A 20,914-nucleotide genomic window follows, 5' to 3' on the forward strand; every position below is an offset into this window, starting at 1 on the left:
TTTAAGCACATTTAAATGTCATCGACCTGGCCCGAGATCGAACCCAAAACCTTGGGCATAGAAGGCCAGCGCTATACAAACTCTCCAACCAGGTCAACTTTTGGACTGGATGACAGATAGTGGGAAAGGAAATAAAGTCATTATTATACAGGGTGTAACTAAAATGCATGTCAAAATTTTAGATGCATATTTCTCTCATATATATGATGAAAAAATGTAATATGAGCATTGGTCCGTTATAGTCCTTTTTATACAATTCTGCTTACATTGTATGATGCGGTATATCATAAAATGAAAATAGCATATCACATGGAAATCTATCCTACAAGAAGTGCTCAAAACAATTCTCGTTAGCACGGATATTTGCATCAACATTGCGACATTGTATGATTAGCAAGCTATTCCGTTTTTGTGTGGAATGGCATCGTAGGTATCGTGCAACAACACAGTCGCGCTGAACTCAGGGTTGACACATTGTTGGACAAACCATTCAAAGATTCCGTACAGATGGATAGCTAGAGGTGGATCAATGCCTTGGCCTCCCTATTCTCCGGACCTAAGCCCACTAGACTTTTTGTGGAGCCATTTAAAAGAACTTTTGTATGGAACCTCGATGCAAGATGAAGAGAATCTTCGAGCCAGTATTCTGGAAGGCTGCGAGACAATACGACATTCTCCAGGAACACATCAGCGCATTCGGAATTCAATGTGACGGCGAGTTCATGCATGAGTGCGTGCTAACAGATATACTATTTTTATTTCATAATGTACCGCATCATACAATGTAAGCAGAGTTGTAGAAAACAGCTGTAACAAGGAAATAAAGCGTTTTTGGACCAATGCTCATATAACTTTTTTCATTCTCTATATAAAAGGAATATGCCTCTAAATTTTTGACATGCATTTTAGTCACATCCTGTATTTTTGAGACAAGAAATAAATATTTTATCAGTTATTCTTGATTCGTGCAGCTTTGTATAAGGTGCAATAAACAGGCAACAACAAAAGGCTGTTATCATAGATCCGACTATACGCATGGAGAGAGATCTAAACCAAGCTCATCAGGTTGATCAGGAAAAGAGGACCATTTATGAACCTTGTATTCCCTACCTTAGTGCCAAGTATAACATCCCTCTCTTCAATTGGTCAGTGACAGGTTTATTTTTTGGTGCTCGGAGTTCTTTACCAAAATTTACATATAATTTTTAAAAAATTATCAATATCATCTTTTGAAATTCAAAAAATCATCTCGCAAATTCTTAAAGATTCCTTGCAGATTATACAATTTCATTTATATCACTCAGAAGGCCTCAATTAAGGATATGCTCATTTTAAATAAAATCTTTTATTTGTAAGTATAATTTTAAAGTCATCTTCTAAGATTTTATTTTATAATTGATAATCAGTGGTGCTTGATTATTACATTTTATTTTTATAACAATACACATATTTAATTAATTATATTTTTATTTGCTATTAATTTCCGGATCCTCGTGGTCATCCTTAATTAAGACCGGACGATTTATTCCCCCCCCCTCTCTCTCTCTCTCTTACAGTATATATTGTAAATTTGATTACAAATGTCGTTGATGTAAAATTCTTCAAATTATTTTGTTATAATTTATTTAATAATAATAATAATTTATTTATTTAATCTGGCAGAGCTAAGGCCAGTAGGCCTTCTCTTCCGCCCAGCCAGACTCTAATTCTAATTAAATACATTTGCTTACATAGTTATTACATTAATATCTAGATCATAAAACAACATGAAAGTAAATAATGAAAACTGGATAACTAATGTTAGTGTGACAATAATAAACACTGGTAAGAAATAGTTATAACAATAATGATGATGATGATGATGATAATAATAATAATAATAATAATATAATAATAATAATAATGAGATAATTTAGATATTTATCTGTGATATATATAACAATTAAACATTGAGAAACCTCCCTAATATGTTTTCGCGGGATATCAGCCGAGTTAAGATTTTGGAATGCTCCAAGCTTTCGACTGCTATCTCTGCAGCCATCTTCAGGGAAGTGATGTCCGAACAGAAAGTCGAAAGGTTATATAGATGTTAGGCTGTCTCAGGTGAAACGGGATTGGTTGGCGGATCGGCCAATCCGGGGCCGGGAATTGTCATCGCTCGTAAGCTCCGCCCCTCCCGGGATTACTGCGTGAAGTTTGGCGGGCGGCGAGCCCTGTTCCGCCGGTTGGAATCGGTTGCCGTCCTCGGTCCGTGATCTTCATGACCTTGATTGTAAGAGGGCCTGAGTTGGTCTAAGGCCGGTGTCCATGCCTGACTGAGCTGGAGTCCACTGTCTCTGTTAAAGTTGTTTTTCTCCAGCTTGATCTCTATGGCCTCCTTGATTGTACGATCCCAGTAGTGGCTTGATTTGTTAATGACCTTGGTGTGGTCAAACAGTATTTTATGCTCCTTTTCTATGCTGTGTTGCGCCACTGCAGATTTTTTTCCGGGTAATACAGCCTCAGGTTCCTCTTATGTTCTTTGATTCTGTCTTCTATTGTGCGGCCAGTCTGCCCTATGTATACTTCGCCACACTCGCATGGAATCTTGTAAATCCCTGGAGTCCTTAAGCCCTGACTGTCTTTAACCTGACGTAGATGACTCCGGATTTTGCTCTGTGGTTTATGGATGGTTTTGATATTAACCTTCTGGAGGATTCTGCTTATTTTGTGTGACACGCTCCCGCAGAATGGAATGAAAGCTTTCTTTGTCGGTTCTTGCTTGCTGTCTAAGTCTATTGTGTTACATCTCGTGGTAACTTGTTTGAGGGCTTTGCTGATGTCTCTCCGGCTGTAGTTGTTTTGTTGTAGTGTTCTACGAAGATGGTCCATTTCTGCAGGCAAGTTGTTGATATCGGAAATGACTATGGCGCGATGTAGTAGACTAGTCAGGACGGACTTCTTCTGCGAAGGGTGGTGGAGGCTGAGTTTCACCTGAGACAGCCACATCTATATAACCTTTCGACTTTCTGTTCGGACATCACTTCCCTGAAGATGGCTGCAGAGATAGCTTGGAGCATTCCAAAATCTTAACTCGGCTGATATCCCGCGAAAACATATTAGCGAACCAACGCCGAGAAAGCCTCAAATCATACATTGAGAAACCTGAAACAGCTATTATTGTTGACAACAATTGTTAGAAAAATATCTCGTTAGCCTATTCTTAAATTGATTTGATGTCTGACAGTCCCTGATATTACTCGGTAGGGAATTCCAAAGTCGATGTTATGTTTGAAAGCACAACGTCGATCTATTAGGCCTACACATAATATGATCATTATTTTTACTTTAGTCGTCAAGTTGTAAATTCAATTTGATAAAAGTCGGTTTGTCGCCACACGTGTTGCGTAACATGTTACATGAAGTTAACGGACTGATTGAGAAGGAAAAACAACTATATGGCTTTTGCTGATCCAGTGATTTGGCGAGAACCTACCAGTAATCGCAAGACTATAACTTCTGCATTACCAAACAGAAGGGTTTTCAAGGAAAACTAGATATTATAATATCCTAACCTCGCTTCAGCCAAGATCCGTTCCAAACTTACCTCAACTTTCTATTTCTGTCCCAGTGGGAAGGATTCCTTAACTTTATAGATAGGATGATAGAATCCTCAGATCATCCTGATCCAATCTTTACACCCGAACATGATAATAAACCACGTCCCATATGAGAGTCAGAATGTAATAATTTAGCGATTTCAGTCTTTTCAAACAACAATTGGAACTATCAGCTTCTAGACAGCAAGAGTGACACTTCTTAGCAAAAGGTGATCATATTTCGCTGTGTAGAAAACGAAAGGATAGACTGACAAGTTATTTTGGAATGGAAGATTCTGTTTATGTCTGCAAAAATGTGACAATGGGTTGATGGATGAATTTTGTACTGAATTTAATGCAGAAGAATGTAGACTATTCATCGATTAATCAAAAATGAATTTAAAAGTAGTTTTATTGCACAACGGCAATACAAAAGTTACATTTCAGGACTCATCCAGGGGTTACGAAAGAAACCCATGAGAATATGTCACTATTACTAAATCAAATAAATTACAAGGACCATTGTTGATTAATTTGTGATAATTTGACTGGCCTGCTTAAGAAGATTGTGTTCCTGGCGAGCATAATATTAAATACCACCGAATACTGAAATCTTAAACAGTACTACTTCTTCTACTGCACATGAAACTAGACCTCATGAAAAATTTTATGTAAGCTCTACATAAAACTGGTGAAGGTTTTCACTACTTAAAGGCTCAGTTGTATGAACTAAGTGTTGTTAGATTAAAAGAAAAGACATAGGCCAATTTGTTAGCCCACAAATTATAAAACTAAAAAAAATTGAAACAATAGCAAGTTAACTGTACTTAAGTAAAATTAAAATTAATCCCAAAATATGTAAACTATTGAAAACTGTTTTGTGTATGAAATAGGCCTGAAGTTGACAACGCATTTCACTTCCATCACGATGTTATTCGAAGACATTAAATATATATTTAAACATTTTTATATACATGAAGAATCTATGTGAAATCTTCATAAGCAACTTCTAATCTTCAAGGGTGCTATTCATAGACATTTCGCAGCACGCGCTACGAGCGTACTAAGCTATACCCGGCTATCCACTGGTTACTAGTACAGAATTCAAATCATATCCTATCGCTAACACTGGTTTATGAATACGAAAAACGCTGATAATCCACCGAAAGCCCGCGCTAAAAATGTCTATGAATACGGCCCTAAAAATTGTATTTACACAAAATAGAACTCACCAACTACATTGTTTAACCGGTTTAAGACTATCAGTAAACACGAATAAAATATGAAAAAAAGGAATACATTACGTAAAACAAGAAACAGTAAAAAAAGAATAACTAGAGAAAGAGGATGATTAGGAGCAGCCTGCAACAGTAGAAGAAGTCAGGAATCATTTGACATGCATTCAATTGTAGACACTTGATCTTTTCTTCGAAGAATAATTACTCAAATTATGACGTCAACAAGTAAGAGCGTCATTAAAGCATAACGTCATCCAAGACCGCAATCAAGGTGCTCATCAAGTCTCCACCAGAATTTCTTATTTCTAGGTAGCTGTAACTTGTAACGGAATGGAAAAGAAATGGTTCCTGCAAGTTCACTGATTTATTTCATTATCGTAGTTATAGGCCTAATAATTGTAGACTAACACAGAATGAGTAATGAAGTCCTTCGTCCAAATTAGGAAAAAAATTCATCACACTATCAGATTACCAGAATGGAATAAACACTTCATCGATCTTATCGGAAGGTATTAGCAGGCAACCATTTTTTAAATATAATTACCAGTTTCTAACTGAGCCAAATTGTACAGCAGTGGCAAAAAAACCGGACCGACCCTTGTAGCTGATTTCGGAGTCTTGTTCACTCCAGAGCACGATAGACTAGTAACTAAGACTTTCGTGGTTCGAATCCTGCTTGGAAAGAAAACTTTTTTTGTCCCTTATTCAAATTTATTCCCAATACTTTTCGACTGCTGGTAAAATTCATGTTCTGGGAATAATAAGTTAATTAAATAGTAAAATATCGCTGCAAAGTTTCCTTCCCCGGCAGGATTCGAACCTCGAAAGTCTTAGTTACCAGTCTATCGTGCTCTGGAGTGAACAAGGCTCTAAAATCAGCTACAAGGGTCGATCCGGTTTTTATTTTTGCCACTACTGTACAACAAAAATTGGTAGAGCCGCTTGTTTTATGAGGGTATGTCCTATTTAATTTTGCGTAATAGATCTAGAAAAAGTATCGTCTTTTCCCAACGGCAGATCCTTCAATTTCCCGTTATTCGAGGACTTATAGACGTCGCTAGTTCGTCAGATACTTTCCAGAGTGCACCATAGCTGATGGATCTACATTACACTCTTAATGAATGATGATACAGAAATTGTTGGAATATCATAGGAGAACAGGAACGACAGGAGAAATCCTGTGTTTCCTTGATCGCGGGCTTGCCCTACACAAGTTAAAAATTCAGGATATATATCGGAATTTTAATCCGTGTCTCCTATAACCCGAAACTCTACATTGAGAAAACGTGGCGGTTAATTGTTAGTCCCGTCGCTCTTATTTCCGGCAGCCAATCACGTTGCAGGTCGGCTACATTTAAACGAGTGCGTCTTTTCATTCGTTCCTGATGACGTTATGCACTTGCTAAGGCTCTATAAATACTTAATATAATCGCCCGCCATTTTGGCTCTTTCGTTGGCGTTCGCAGAAAGCACACGAGGACATTATTTGCCGCTCAATTATTTGCTGAATTACAGTGCGTTTAATTTATTATCATAGGAGCTACGACATGATAATGTTTAACGGTGCGGCAAATAGATTCCTCGTCTGGTAGCTCGGCAACGAAAGAACAAAAATGGCGAACAATACTACCTATCTAGACTTTATAGAGCCTTCACTTACTAAGACGTAAGCAAAGAGGAGGAGTCACGCAGGAAATAACATCGTTTCGTTATACTTACTACGCAACAATTACAGTATGAATTATAGTGAATGAGAATTTGGTCAAATTAATCATGATAGCATTATTATAAATTGCTTTCGATTTGTGAGACACAGCATTCTCACTGCCAAACTTCCCGACCTAGACTAATACCTATTTCAGGAATACAGTGTAATATACTCGCATAAAAAATAAAACGAAAGAAGAGTATTGCTACAAATAACAGTTTGCAATAATTTCCAATTTTAGATTCACAGAAATACCCCCCCTTTTTTTTGCTAATGGCAGATACTTGACTGTTCGTCATTCACCCATATGAAGTCAGTTTTGTAGCCCAACTCTAACAGGGTCGTTGCCCAGGGTGCGCCACAGGAGACTGGTCTACGCTACACCCGCGATGAGACTAGGCGATTATGGAGATTTGTTGGGATGTCATAAGGGAACCGAAGCTTTCAGCGAAAACATCTGTATTACCCCGACCACGAGTTTACCCACCATAAGTAATAACTCAGGAGTATGACGGGGATCGAACCCGGGGCCACAGGACTATGAGTCCAGCGCTTTAGCTGCTTACTGAGATGCTAATAGTACATTATGCAATGAGCCTATAATGATAGTAATTAAAAGCAAGTATGTCTGTTTATGAAACGAGCGCAAGCGAGTTTCATAATTTTCATACGAGCGTCTTAATTACCATTATAGGCAAGTTTCATGCGACTTTTTATGCTCGACCATATTTCTAACTTGAAATTATTCAGAAGTATCATTTTATTTGTATCTGACTCAAGATCGGAAGTGACCTTGTGTTTAGCTCGTGTGAGATGTGCGCAGACGCGAAAGTATTGATTTTTTCTGAGGAACAATAATGTAATTGACCTTGATGTAGAGAATAACATGAACTAATTTTGGTATAACCTGGAAATTGATTTAGAATTGAAAAACAAAGATGACAAATTGAATTTATTTGAATATTATTTACAATTAACGCTAATTATTATAGTAACAGAATATAACCTTCTGCGACAATATTGGATTTCCAGCCTCCGTGACGTTTCCCTCGTTACCTTTCGATTGCATATCCGAGAATAATCGAAAAACTGAACTTTAATGAATAGGTGTACTTTAACGACATGCATTAAAGTACTGTTATCAGGTGTATAATTACTACATTCCGGCATGGTCGAGCATAAAGACTTCTAAAACATTCTCTACTAATTCTTGTCATGTTACATTTTATGACATAGAGGAAATAAGGAAACCTCTTATTTTTTCGAATTACATGTTCCTTACTTATATCTCTATACGTTCATAAATATCTACTATACTTCGACAGTCTTGGCAGTCTTTTAATAAACGAAGGTTATAGAATAAATAAATCGATCTCTATTCACTATAATACGAATTTTTTTGTGACAATTTATAGCATTTCTTTTGTCACTACTTCTCTGACAAAAATTTTCGGAAGCACACAATGTAGGTAGTCTATATAATTTTTTATGCTTTTCTGTGATAATGGTGATGATGATGATTAGGCCTTATTCAGTAGACTTTTGAAATATCTTCCTTTTCTCTTTAAATCTTTCAGCTTTAAACCGTTACTCTTTCAATCACTGTCTTTGGATAATCTCAAATGTTGTTGTGTTCCATTATTTGTATATTATGTTTTCGATCTATTACGTACACATTCTCATTTCTTTTCTGATTACAAACGAGTCTATCTTACTTTTTATTTTTAATAATTCAGTTGTATAGCGGGAAGGACTACAACTCTAAGGGCTACAGATCTAAGGAAGCTCTGTTAATAAGTCATGGATGGCGTGTGAGACTACCATCCGGGTTCAATTTCCGGCTCGGGTGAATATGACATTAGTGTGACTGAAGCCAAGGCTAAGAGGTTTTTTGGGGACTCTCCCGTTTTCTTTCTCTTCATTCCTCCGACGCTCTCCACAATTTTCCTCCCATTATCATCTCAGAGCAGAATATACAGCACATTTTTGTTTGGTACTGTCCTTGACACGATTGTCTTCGTGGTATACCAGGATAATCGACATGCCCCTGGTGGCAATCATCGACAACTTAAAGATCTGAAGGACGGAAGTCCGTCCGCTGGTGGGTCTCAAAACTCAGAGATCTGAGGCATGGAAGCTCGTTAGCAGGGAACTGTGTTCATGAAAGATGAGTGGAACGGAGGAAAATTCTCTTCGGCACCGGGATTTAAACCGGGTTTTCAGCTCTACGTGCTGACGCTCTATCCACTAAGACACACCGGATTCCCATCCTAATGTCGGATCGAATCCTCTCACTTTAAGTTCCATCTCTTGGGTTCCCTCTACTGGCCTACCCTCCCTCATGCACTGCGTCATAGAGGTATGACAGCGGCACAGAGTCCACACATGTGCAGAGGTGCACTCATGAGTGACTAAGTGGCCGGGATTCGACGGAATAAGCGCCGTCTTAAATCACATCTTCTATCATATGATGACGCAAAATATCTGCACGGAAATATATATACATCGGTACATCATAATAATAATCACTTAGTGATTTAAGACGGCGCCAACCGAAGAGATGGAACTTAAAATTTTTAATATACTGACAAATTCAAATGCCTATTACAAAGGAAGTTGTGACTCAATAGAGTTGAAATTTGCCACACATATAAACGAAAGTGTAATAAAAATAGTGACATATGCTTTTTTCCAATCTGCATGCAGAAGCTGTGCTATCATTAAAAGAAAATAATAATTATAATAAAATTCATTATTTTTCTTAAATATGAAAAATAATATTTTTTTTAGAAGAAAGAAACATGATAAAACAAAAAGCATATGTCACTTTGTTAGTGCAACTCTTAGGAGTATACAAAAATAATTTTATTGATTTTCTCCAAAAACCTTTTTTTTTAAATAGCAATTTTTATGCGTTAATGAATAAATTAATGTAATAATTAATATCTCAAAAACTATTCGAGATAATCTAATGAAATTTGGTACAGGAGTTTCACTTACAAAATGAATTATGAAGTAAAAATTTCAAATCATTTGGTTAAAAACTATGGAAAATACAAATTTCAGTGCTCTCTCGCCTTAAACTGGAAGGATTCGATTCGACATTGGGAATCCGGTGTGGATTAGTGGATAGAGCGTCAACACGTAGAGCTGGAAACCCGGGTTCAAATCCCGGTGCCGGAGAGAATTTTTCTCTGTTCCACTCATCTTTCATCATATGATGACGCAGAACATCTGCACGAAAATGTCATATGTACTTCGGTACATAATAATAATAATAATAATAATAATAATAATAAATAATAATATATAATATAGGGAACTGTGTTGCTTGAACGATATGATGAACAGAAACAAATGATGAGGCAGAATGGCGCAATGCGTACTGTTGACATGCAACTCATTCCACATAAGTGTGTGATAAGCTTGCAAAGGCTGCAGTACGTACTTAAGAGATGATCCCGTTTCGCTCCATTACGTCTGATGGTGGTCTGCCGTACCTCACAGATCTACAGTACATGAGTCATCATCATGTTCCAATCAGGTAAGCAAGAATCTGGGACGTCAGAGGTGCCTCTTACGCAGATTTATGAGTGCTCTAGAATTCATCACCATTGTCATTTACCAATCTCTTAATAAACTGCGAGGAACACCCTCCGTGGCGCAAGATGATTCGGCGTCACGTAAACACAAGTGGTCCCCTATCTTTAGAGAAAAAGATGCCATTAAGGGAAATTGTGAAGAATGTTGGTGGAATGACAACAGAAAGACGGGAGAATTCCAAAAATAAATCCTCACAATCTTAGTATTCTTCACCACAAATAGACTACAACTTCGGCATCGCTTAGGTTTGAAATCGGGTGCACGGTGTTCGAAAGTGAGCGCTGTCAACTGAACCACCAAGGCGGCTTGAGTCTCACATAATTCATTGTAGTGGTTATCTTCCAGTAAGTCCAATGCAACAATTCAATTGATTTAATTTATGTATTTCTGTCTAATGACTTTCTTTTTCTTTTTATGTAAATATTTCATTTCATTCTTGACCCAATTTAATTTAGCTGACTATTTCGTTTATATAACGTCATTCAATTTTCGACCAATGAAGTGTAATAAAATGTTGAATTCCAACCAATCACATTCAAACATCGCGATAATTTTTGCACCTAGATTTATCGCTATTAATTTATCGCAGGTCGTTCTTTTGTTTAGTCGGTGTCGCCAACTGCTTCCCCGTAAATTGATGAGCATGAATCCATTAAGATGCATCTACACGGTTAAACTGTTCTTTCAACTTTACTCATTCAAGCAATGAATACAAGATTGATTGCTAATATTAATTAATACATTTACGCAGTGAAGACTATGTTCAAAACGGTGCACCATGTAGACATAAAATCTTCAAGCATCTTAATTGAACGTAAGTTTTAAACTTGATCATTTAAATATTCTTCTCAGACTGCATGCATACGCGCATGAAAAATTAAACTGCGTAGATGGAGCTTCAGTCCCGTTACACACTACAGCGAGAATGCGTTTGTCGATCTATGGAAAATGCTTTCCTGTAGCACAGAGTAATGGTCGAAATAAGACACACCTGACACATGTTCCGCGCCCACAGGTAACTAACCTAATTGTAACCTATAAAATCTGTACTACGTGAATGAAATTAAACAATTAATAGAAAGTCAGATGTTCAAATTTATGTAACAACAGCGCATATCAAACCCAAAGACCTTGTATATTATATACAAGGTCTTTGATCAAACTGCCTTCCGCATGGCGTATAAAATACGTGTTTTAATTATCTGTACAGAGATGGCTTCACTGTTTAGCAACAAATGTCTCACTATAGTGTTAATACATAAGCTTGGCTGTATAGCTGTTTCCACACAAAATTACACAGTTCTTAATTCTCGGTGTAGTGTGTAATGTAACGACGAAGTACTATATAAAGTGTGAAATTCTACTTGCACATCTTCATCTTCTAATTCCATGTCCATTGTAGGCTATCTGAAAAAATTACACTCCTACATTCAGATTTGGTAACTGCGTTTTGAACAATTCATTTAATTAATGTATTAATAAGGTTATTTGTAATTATATTATAAAATGTTTAAATAATATTATGATTTCACAGATAATGAAAACGTATTTGTGTTAAGTTATAATAATATGAGAAAAGTGCAGTACATGTAATTAACATTGTTAAACTTGTATTTCGCTTTTCGCAATTGGCATTATTGAATAACATCCAATTTCTTTATTGCAGTAATCGATATTCAATCTATGTCAACTTCACAATGTCTGAATAGGTTAAGTCACTGCCTGCTGGATCGCATCCTATAAGGATGCTCGTGGATTTATCGGGAAATATCAGACCTCTCATGACATTACTACAGATAATTTTGTTCTAATGGGCGATTTGGACTGGGATTCAATCTTGATTCTGACATATTAGGGATTATTTTATTTTCCGGTTAAACCAAATATTGGCTATGCGTTATATAATTTAATTTAAGAACTCAGATATTGTTTGCAGGTTTTAGTGTGACTAGTGTCAATTACCTTATAATTCACTGTAGTGGTTGTCTTCCCATAAGTCTAATGTAACAGTTCAATTAATTTAGTTTATGTATTTCCGTCTAATGACTTTACATAATACAGACAGTAAATTAAATTAATTGAATTGAATCTCACATGCTTTTAGTGTTAGTAATAAATCAGATTATGATGGTACTCTATAAAGTGGTGATTATTTCAGAATTGTGGACGCCTTATCTCGGACTTAAATTTTTGTTATTCATATTCAAGGGAGAAATTAAACAATTCATTTCTATGTTAATAACAAATTGCGAACAAAAGATAACTTTCTTATTAAAATTTCCAACAATATGTACGTGACAAATTCTCCTTGTGCTTGAAACGTTATTACAATTTTGTGGGGCACAAATGTATTCAATAAATGAGTAATTACTACACGTTAAGCTGGGATAAATAAGACCATATTTCATTTGGTACACTCTCATGTAACAAGAAATTGAATACCTCCCCGGAAAGAGGATGTAACATAAAATTACACTGGACAACAGCCAAAAAGTTACGGAAACAAAATAAGCGATTTCTGACTAATTTTGTACCGCTCTTGACGAATATGTCAGTAAAAATTGACGTAGTGATCTGGATTTCAATGTATAGCATATATCTGGGATTACTCATTTAGAAAGAGCGTCAGCGGTTTCTCGATCAAGGTTACAGCAAACCCCTTACGCAGGAGATGTGGAGACAGATTTATGATCCTGAAGGGTTGTGTTTTTTTGTAAAAGATTGTTGGTTTAGTTAGATACCAGACGTTGCTCAGTGGAGACCGTGTTTCGTCTTTCTTTTGAAGCAAATTCATCAAATGTTTGTAGTGTTGGGCTTAACCATATATACGTCTCTTTTGCCAGCAGATTCATTTTTAATTCTGCAGTCATAAATCTGTGTTATGGTAGAAATTATTATGCCACGTAAGTGAATAAATAGTGTTGATAATTTGTGTTATATTTGTGGGGAAGTCACTTTTGCAACGCAAAAGGGAAATATAACTTCATCAAAAAAGAAATTATACCTTCTGTATTTTGGATGAAAAATAGGAGACAAAGATAAAAGCTTAGCCAAATATTTGTTGCAATGGCTGTTCTGCGAAACTCGATGAATCGCTGAAAGGAAAAAGAGACCAATGCCCTTTGCTTTGCTCATGATTTGGAGGGAACAAACCGACCATGTAAATGATTGTTATTTCTGCATGGTACCGGTACCACCCGTGAAGTTCATTTCCAATAAGATAAAATCGACTGTGAAATATCCAAATATACCTTCAGCTATTCGTCCAGTGCCCCATTCCAATGAACTCCCTATTTCACTACCACCTGAGTCTTATATCATTAACTTTGAGGACGAACCAAAATCCAGCATATCTAAAAATAAACCTGCAGTTTCTACATTCCATGATCCTGATTTCATCATTCAGACTTCATCCCAGTTAAACAGAATAACACAAAATAAGTTAAATGGTCTTGTCCGAGACTTGGAACTTGCAAAGGCTAAAGCGGAGCTCCTAGCATCTCGACTAAAACAAGTCGCCTCAAATTTCCTAGAGAACCGTTGTGCACCAAACTGTAGGGAAATAGTGGATAACATGTTGCTAGCTTATAATCAAATGGGGTGTAATATGTCATTGAAGATACACTTTCTCCACTCTCATTTGGACTTTTTCCTTGAAAATTGGGGTGCAGTTTCTGACGAACATGGAGAGCGCTTTCACCAGAAAAATTTTAACATTCGAAAGAAGATACCAGGGTAAATGGAGTACGTCCATGTTAGCTGATTATTGCTGGTCGGTGGTGAGGGATGCTCCCGAGGTCCAGTATAGCTGACAAACTAAAAGAAAATATCTGAAATAATAATTGAAGTAAGCCCAGGCGAATATGTTTAGGAAAATACAATTTTTTTCTATTGATTTCTTTCTCAAATTACAAGAAAACAAGACCACATCTGACAATTTTATTGACATATTCGAATTCAGCATGACAAAATACATTTAACGCCAATGTTTTCGTTTCCGTAACAGAAAAAGTTAAATGTTGTTGTCCAGTGTTATTGAAGTATGTGTCTTAGGTGGAGAAAGTAATTTTGTAGCATATACTCGTATTTATAAAAATAAACTATTGCATTTAATAGCAAAATAAACTTGTGTCCTTGATTAGTCAAATGGTTTTGCTAGTAAATATAGGCTTAAGGAAATATATCTCTGAAATTATTTTCCCTTCTCCTGAAACATGATTCATAGTTTTGTTGGTTACATTCTTATTCCGGGGAGAGGAAAATATTTAGTGGTTTTAGGAATAAATAAATCGCTATAGTATCGTACTATGCTTCTGAGTGAAGAACCATTACTTTAGTCTTCAACGCCACTATTTGCAAGGAAGGATTTGTTATTACTAGATCATTTTGCTTTCGAGGAATTTAATTTATTTTCCTTCCATAGCTCATGTTTCTTATTTCTCTTTTTTCTGTTCTTTGGGGCAATGTTAGTAAATCTAGTTTGAATAGCTATTAGTTCTATCATTTCTATGTAGTTGTAAGATCGGTAATAATCATTTTACTTAACATGCTTATTTTACTTCAGATGTGATTACTCCAGACAATTTCCACGCAAATGCTCGTTTCTGCTAACTTAAATATAGTCTTCGTAATATTTTACAGTCCAGTCCTTTAAACAATAAACATAACTGCTTTATAGAACTTCAAGATTGCACAAATGTTTGATTTCCTATATTAGCTTTTTGTTAATGTCACACATCATGTGAAAGCAGCTCAGTTTAATACGAAAATCACTTAAATTGTTTGATATCATACTTTATGCCAAATATTTAAAATGATAGCCATTACATCAATAATACAGAAAGCTGTTTCGATCTCTGGAAACGACTTTTGAATGACTTTATATGCATCAGAAGTCACACAACAGCTGAATTGTGGTAAGAGGTGACAGATCAGTAGTGAGTGATTTCATAGTCAGAGTGCACGGTGTCTCACAGTAGCAATGCCCAAGAAAATCGAACCTTTTTGGGAGGGTTGCATTACAACCATCCTTCATGATGCCACATACAGTTACATGAAAAGAAAAGAAGCCTGTAAAAAAGTGGGTTCTTTATTTCCCAGAAAGGTACCTTATGTGTACTTAATAACACTGGTAAAGTTCAGATTAATTTGCATCAATTCTGGGGGGGGGGAGGTGCGGCTTGTGGCGGGGGGGGGTGGATCTGTTCACTTTTTCCTATCTGGAATTAATCCCATTCGAGCTTTACCAACCTTATTGAGTACACAGAAGTTGCCTTTCTTGGAAATAACGAAACCACGTTTTTTATAGTCTTCTACAATTTTCACGTATCTGTAATTGGCATCGGAGAGAGTCGTAATGTACCCCTCCCAAAAAGGCTCGATTTTCTTGGATATTGCTGTTCTGAGAGAGCGTTTCACTCTGACTGTGAAATCACTCACTACTGGTCTGTCATCTCTCGCCACAGTTCAGCTGTTGTGTGACTCCTGAAGCACATGACGTCATTGAAAATTCGTTTCCAGAGATCGGAAACAACCCTCCGTACAAACTAATTTTACAACGTAGGGCTTCATTCACTGAAAAGTCACTACTATGTCAAATTAAGAAGGATATGAAAATCTAAAATGAAATACTCTCTATTGTTTCATTGAGTTAACGTAAAAGTTTTAAATTATTATTTCTGAATTTGTAAGATTGCCTATTCATCAACAGATAAAAGATTTGTCATTAATATATTTTCATTAAAATATCTCATTTTAAAAACGTAATGTACTCAAGTGCTTCATCAAATAGACGTAGGTTAAAGCGTATTTGGAAATTATTTTAATAAGCGTTACTATATTGTATGTGCATAATTTCCAAATAAATGTACTCTTGCAGGTACTTAACATGAACAAAAAACCTACAAACAGTTTAGCAGAAACAGCACTCTCAATTTTATTATCAGAGAATAAACGTTCATTTTCGTGGAACCCTCCAAATAGACTGTTTGCAGACATCACAATACTCTGTCCATAATCAGATTTCTTAGAAAAATAAAAATATTATGAAAGTTATAAATTTAATACAACGGCGCTATAACTTTAACGCCCCATTTTATGTCGTCGAGGCTAGATACACGGTTTAAGATTGAAACTTAATTAGTCTGTAAAATCTAGATCTACTGAGAACACCTCGAGGTCTGGAGGTTCATAAAATTCCCATATACTTCTTTTCATTTTAAAGTCTCTTTCCCACTTAACGACTAGTTTCATTCTGCACCCTACTTCAGTTCCCAGCATGTATATTGCAACTACTGTATCCATTAGGAACACTCCACTGCTCCTTATTTTCTCATTTCATATTCCGAGTAAAACTCTCACCGTGTAAATTACACTTTTAACAATCGCTTCAAAAAGAAAACTTGAAGAAATAAGTGTAATAGTTTTACGGATACTGGCTTGTATTTATTTAATCAAAGCTTGATCATCATTGGCTATTAAACGCAATGAGGAGACTTGATAAAGCTGATGATGGTAATGACTATTATCCATCATTTTTCGTTTTAGACCGTGTGATCTGTAACTAAAATCTCCGAAAGATAGTCTTGATCGTTCCATCGATATCTTGGCCTTCCTTGATCTCTGTGTCCTCTTGGTCTACAACAGGGATGGGATGCTGACTAGTAATTCCGAGCGCGTGTTTTTCTAATTTCTACCCAAAGCGCGGCGCTTTTCTACCAGTAAGAAAGGGTGTACAACGTTGCAGACCGTAACAGATTGCAGTCGAGATTTTAATGATGAGTAGAAGGTTCAGTTTTTATATAATGAACATGGTGGTGAAATACAGTACTTAATAAGTAAAAAAAATATATAGGCTATTACTATTTGTAAAAGAATGTCAAACGTCAGTACGAAACACAACACAAACACAGATAGAGTAGACCAGGGTAATTTAAACATTTTTCACTGATTTCAAATATACTCCAACATTACACAACCCCCAGTAACAGTAAGCATAACAAAGAAACATTGTGCTATTTTTAGATCTTTCTTTTCCGTGAAAATGGGTTTAAAATAATACGGTTGACTTTTTTCATCTTTTAATTGCTAGTTTACATTTACCCCACCTGTTTACATTTACCCTTTGAGAGATTTGTAATTGTAAACACCAATTTTCATACTGGCTTTAAGACACTGAACATTTTTTGTTATGTTTCAGAAGAAAGGGCTGTACTTTTTCCAACTCCAATTTTGGTCACTGGTACATTTCGTCCCTTTAACCTATAATATACGACCATATAGGAACTCAGTACCTCTCCTGAGCTTCACGATAACTGTAGTTACTATTTTTCACATCTGTGACAACCCTCTCTAAATCCTCCACGGTGTAGTTGGGTGGGGATCTCTTTGATTACTGAAAAGTACGAAATGTAACCATAGTAAAACATGTATACAATTACCCCAAAGCAATTAGAACTATGGGGAAAATGTAAACACGTCATAATTTAATGAACTGAGGTTATGTGAGATCTCAGGACCATTGTAATAAATGTCAACTACTATACATTACTCATAAAAACAACATATTCCTAATAAAAATAGCACTATACGTTTACTTACAATGCCAAAAATGAAGGTGAAGCGAAATTCATTCTCAACTTTTTTGTAGACTCTTACAAAACATTCGTTCACAACTCAGCATTACATCTGTTTGGCACCAAACTGCTTTGTAGATTAGCGAATTTAAATATTTCCCGATTTAAAATTTTTATATTAACAGTTTTGTATTTCTCACAACATTTGTTTACAATTACCCTGGTCTACCCTATACTATAGACATTATTCTGGAGAAGAGAGAAATTGAATATATACACGACATCACAAGTGCAACTACCATTTAAGGGGTAAAATAATGTTGAAAAATTAAGAAAATCGACGTTTTTGTTTTTATGATCGTAATTATATTAGAGACTCTTTTAAACGATCTAACCACATAATCAAGTGTGGCCAAACATACGATGCGTGAGTTCAGAGAAATGTTTTTTTTTTTTTTGTCTTCTTAATGTTTTTTTTTTTTACTTTAACATTTTATGCAGTTTATTGCACATAAAAACCTCCTTGCACAACAGTTATCATATTAGTCTGAACTTTTCAGAGAAGTCAGTTAAATGTTGATAAATAAAATTTAATTAGCATTCAAATGAAATATTAATATTAAGTTCCTTCGGGGAATATTCATATTGCATTTAGATTAAATATGCTGTAAATTTAAAAAAATGTATTGTATCCCTCTATTTAGACTGATCTCCAAAAGCTAATTAATTTTTATGCCCATAATTATTTTCAAGATTTTGAGCAAATATGAACTAAAAAGTTAGAAAACTTTGACGAAAGGAACCTTTTTAGTGACGTCAATATAGCTGAAATATAATTTCAAAACTATTACACCTAATGGCACCAAATTTTGTACAAATGATAGTATTGTATATTAGTATATGTAGTTTAAATTCCACAAATTTTGTATGAAAATTGTGGAAGTTTTAAAAAATCATACGTTTCCCCTTAAATTATTGACCTAAAAAATTACGATGGCTCTTCAATACCATAACTTAATGGATTTCTTTTTCCGCGTTATGTGCATCTCACAAATTACTCTAAGAAAACTCATTACCTAATCACGACTGCAAAATATGGACTACTGTACATTTTCACAATCATTATACTTTATTTCCATCAATACTGTCATTATTTTTTAAATAAATGCTCAAACGTACTTACAGATCACACACGTCAAGCAGGTAGACTGTATTAGTTTCTCCTAATCAATGAAGTGAAGTATTTACAGAATAACTAACAGCTTTTAACAAGAAATTTGTTAGAAACAAGTAACTTTCTGTCTTTCTCTTTTTGTTCTTAAAACCCCTCTCCTTTGCGATTTGTATATATATGTACATGTATTATTACTATGAAATATGATAAAAATTGGTACCGGCACCGGGAATCGAACCCAGGACCTCTCAGCTCTGCGCGCTGAGCGCTCTTACCAACTGAGCCATGCCGGGACACGATCCACGGCGCCGGCCGAACCCCTCTCGTAATGCTATTTTACGGCCTTACTACCGGCGCCGTATTAACGTATACTTACTTATAATGTATACGCGAGCCGACGACATGTGATTGTTGTTTAGGCAAGTGTCAGAAGACAGGTCTGAACCTCAGAAGCGATACTAACAAGGCATCACTTATAAGCAGATATCGAGATTTTGGACCCGATAGAACAAGTTTACTAAGTCCATACTATAGGCAGCTTTGTCACTGTGTTTGAGGTGGATGGGAGTCGGCAGAAGGAGAGACATGTGTACATGAAACCAAGTTCAGTCCAGTCTGCTGGTGCTGTACAGTGACGTTCCAAAGAAAGACAACTAATTTATCAAACATTAAAATAAAATAATTGTAAGAGGAGAAAAATTCTGTAGGACCAAAAAAAACATCTATACGTAGATTAAAATACAAACCTATAATGCGAAATTTTCAGAATAAATTAATATGCATTTCTTTTCGGCTTCTTCCATAAGCACATGTGCAATACTTCCACAACATACATAAGAATCATACACAATATACACAACTTATAATGTACAATCCATGATATCCCCACAATATAGCCTATACAATATATTTACAATATAATGTAACGAGAATTTATGTTCTGTTCAACTTGTTTATTTTACAGCTTTATCTTCCAGAATACTATTTGAACTGTTACAATGTACTACAACACACATTCTCAAGGTCTCAAAACTAAATTTTCTTCGGTTGTCGGCAAGACAAAATTTGTATTGGGAGAAGCTCCGCTCTACATCACGTGATGTAATGGGTGCAAAACGATAAAACACTAAATCATTGAAATCTGTCTTCGCTACCCCAGCAGTGTCCGTAGACTTCTTCCCTGCTAGCATGTCTTTTATGTCACAGAATATGGCATATCCACTGTTTTTACACAAAACTGAGCTTAATTTCTGTTTAACACGATTACTGGCTGGTGTAGCGGATTCTTGATGAATTACTTTTGTTATCTCCTCAATTAATCTTAGAGCTTCAGCAGACGAATAATTGACGTTTTCTATAACTTCACTGGTTAGTAGAATTTTTTTTCTGAACTGTCAGTCACGAGGGTTCCGACTATGAGTGGCTTCACATATCGACACCCAGATTTTATTATTTGCTGTTTGTTGTCTAATGTTACTTAATGTCCTATCTTATCATTTTCTCAAGTAAGTCTGCCGAAACGTCGAGTCAATAGGGACTATTCTCTTGGTATAATTTCCCAGGAAAGCTTTGAAATTAGGGTTATTTGCTTTATTAAATTACACGTTTACAGCCACCATCATTTCACATACAACTAGGAAGAACTCGGATTCTTTATTTATACGTTATTCTGCCACAGGTGGAATTTCTTCTGTGTTAAGAGACAAAATGTTTATATGTGAAACGTGTTTTTGGGAGTTACAATGGGTCCCAATGTATCGTTTTTGTCTCCCCTTAGTCTGACATTACACAATTTAATGTAACATGGTCCCCATTAACTTCAAAATAATCACTTCTGAACTCCTGCACAAATAAATGCGTCTTAGAGTATTTCACTTTTGGCATACATACTGTTAATTATATTCTTCGACTGATATCTCCTGCCCTCTCTTCTGACAAAGTGAACTAGGCGTACGGGACTGTTTTTATTATCAGAACAGTACCTGCCTTAAGAGTATCTAAGTAAATAAAGCACATGGCACGACAGGTAGGCCGCTACC

The 20,914-nt window shown here is 35.8% G+C and overlaps 1 non-coding gene across 1 annotated transcript; it reads right to left on the reverse strand.

Annotated features, from left to right (window-relative positions):
- Positions 1-19,092: 19,092 nt before the first annotated feature.
- TRNAC-GCA (transfer RNA cysteine (anticodon GCA)) lies at positions 19,093-19,168 on the reverse strand. Its single transcript has one exon. It is a non-coding gene; the product is annotated as a tRNA-Cys (tRNA).
- Positions 19,169-20,914: the final 1,746 nt, after the last annotated feature.

Source organism: Periplaneta americana, chromosome 8 (assembly GCF_040183065.1).
Source record: "Periplaneta americana isolate PAMFEO1 chromosome 8, P.americana_PAMFEO1_priV1, whole genome shotgun sequence".
Lineage (NCBI taxonomy): Eukaryota > Metazoa > Arthropoda > Insecta > Blattodea > Blattidae > Periplaneta > Periplaneta americana.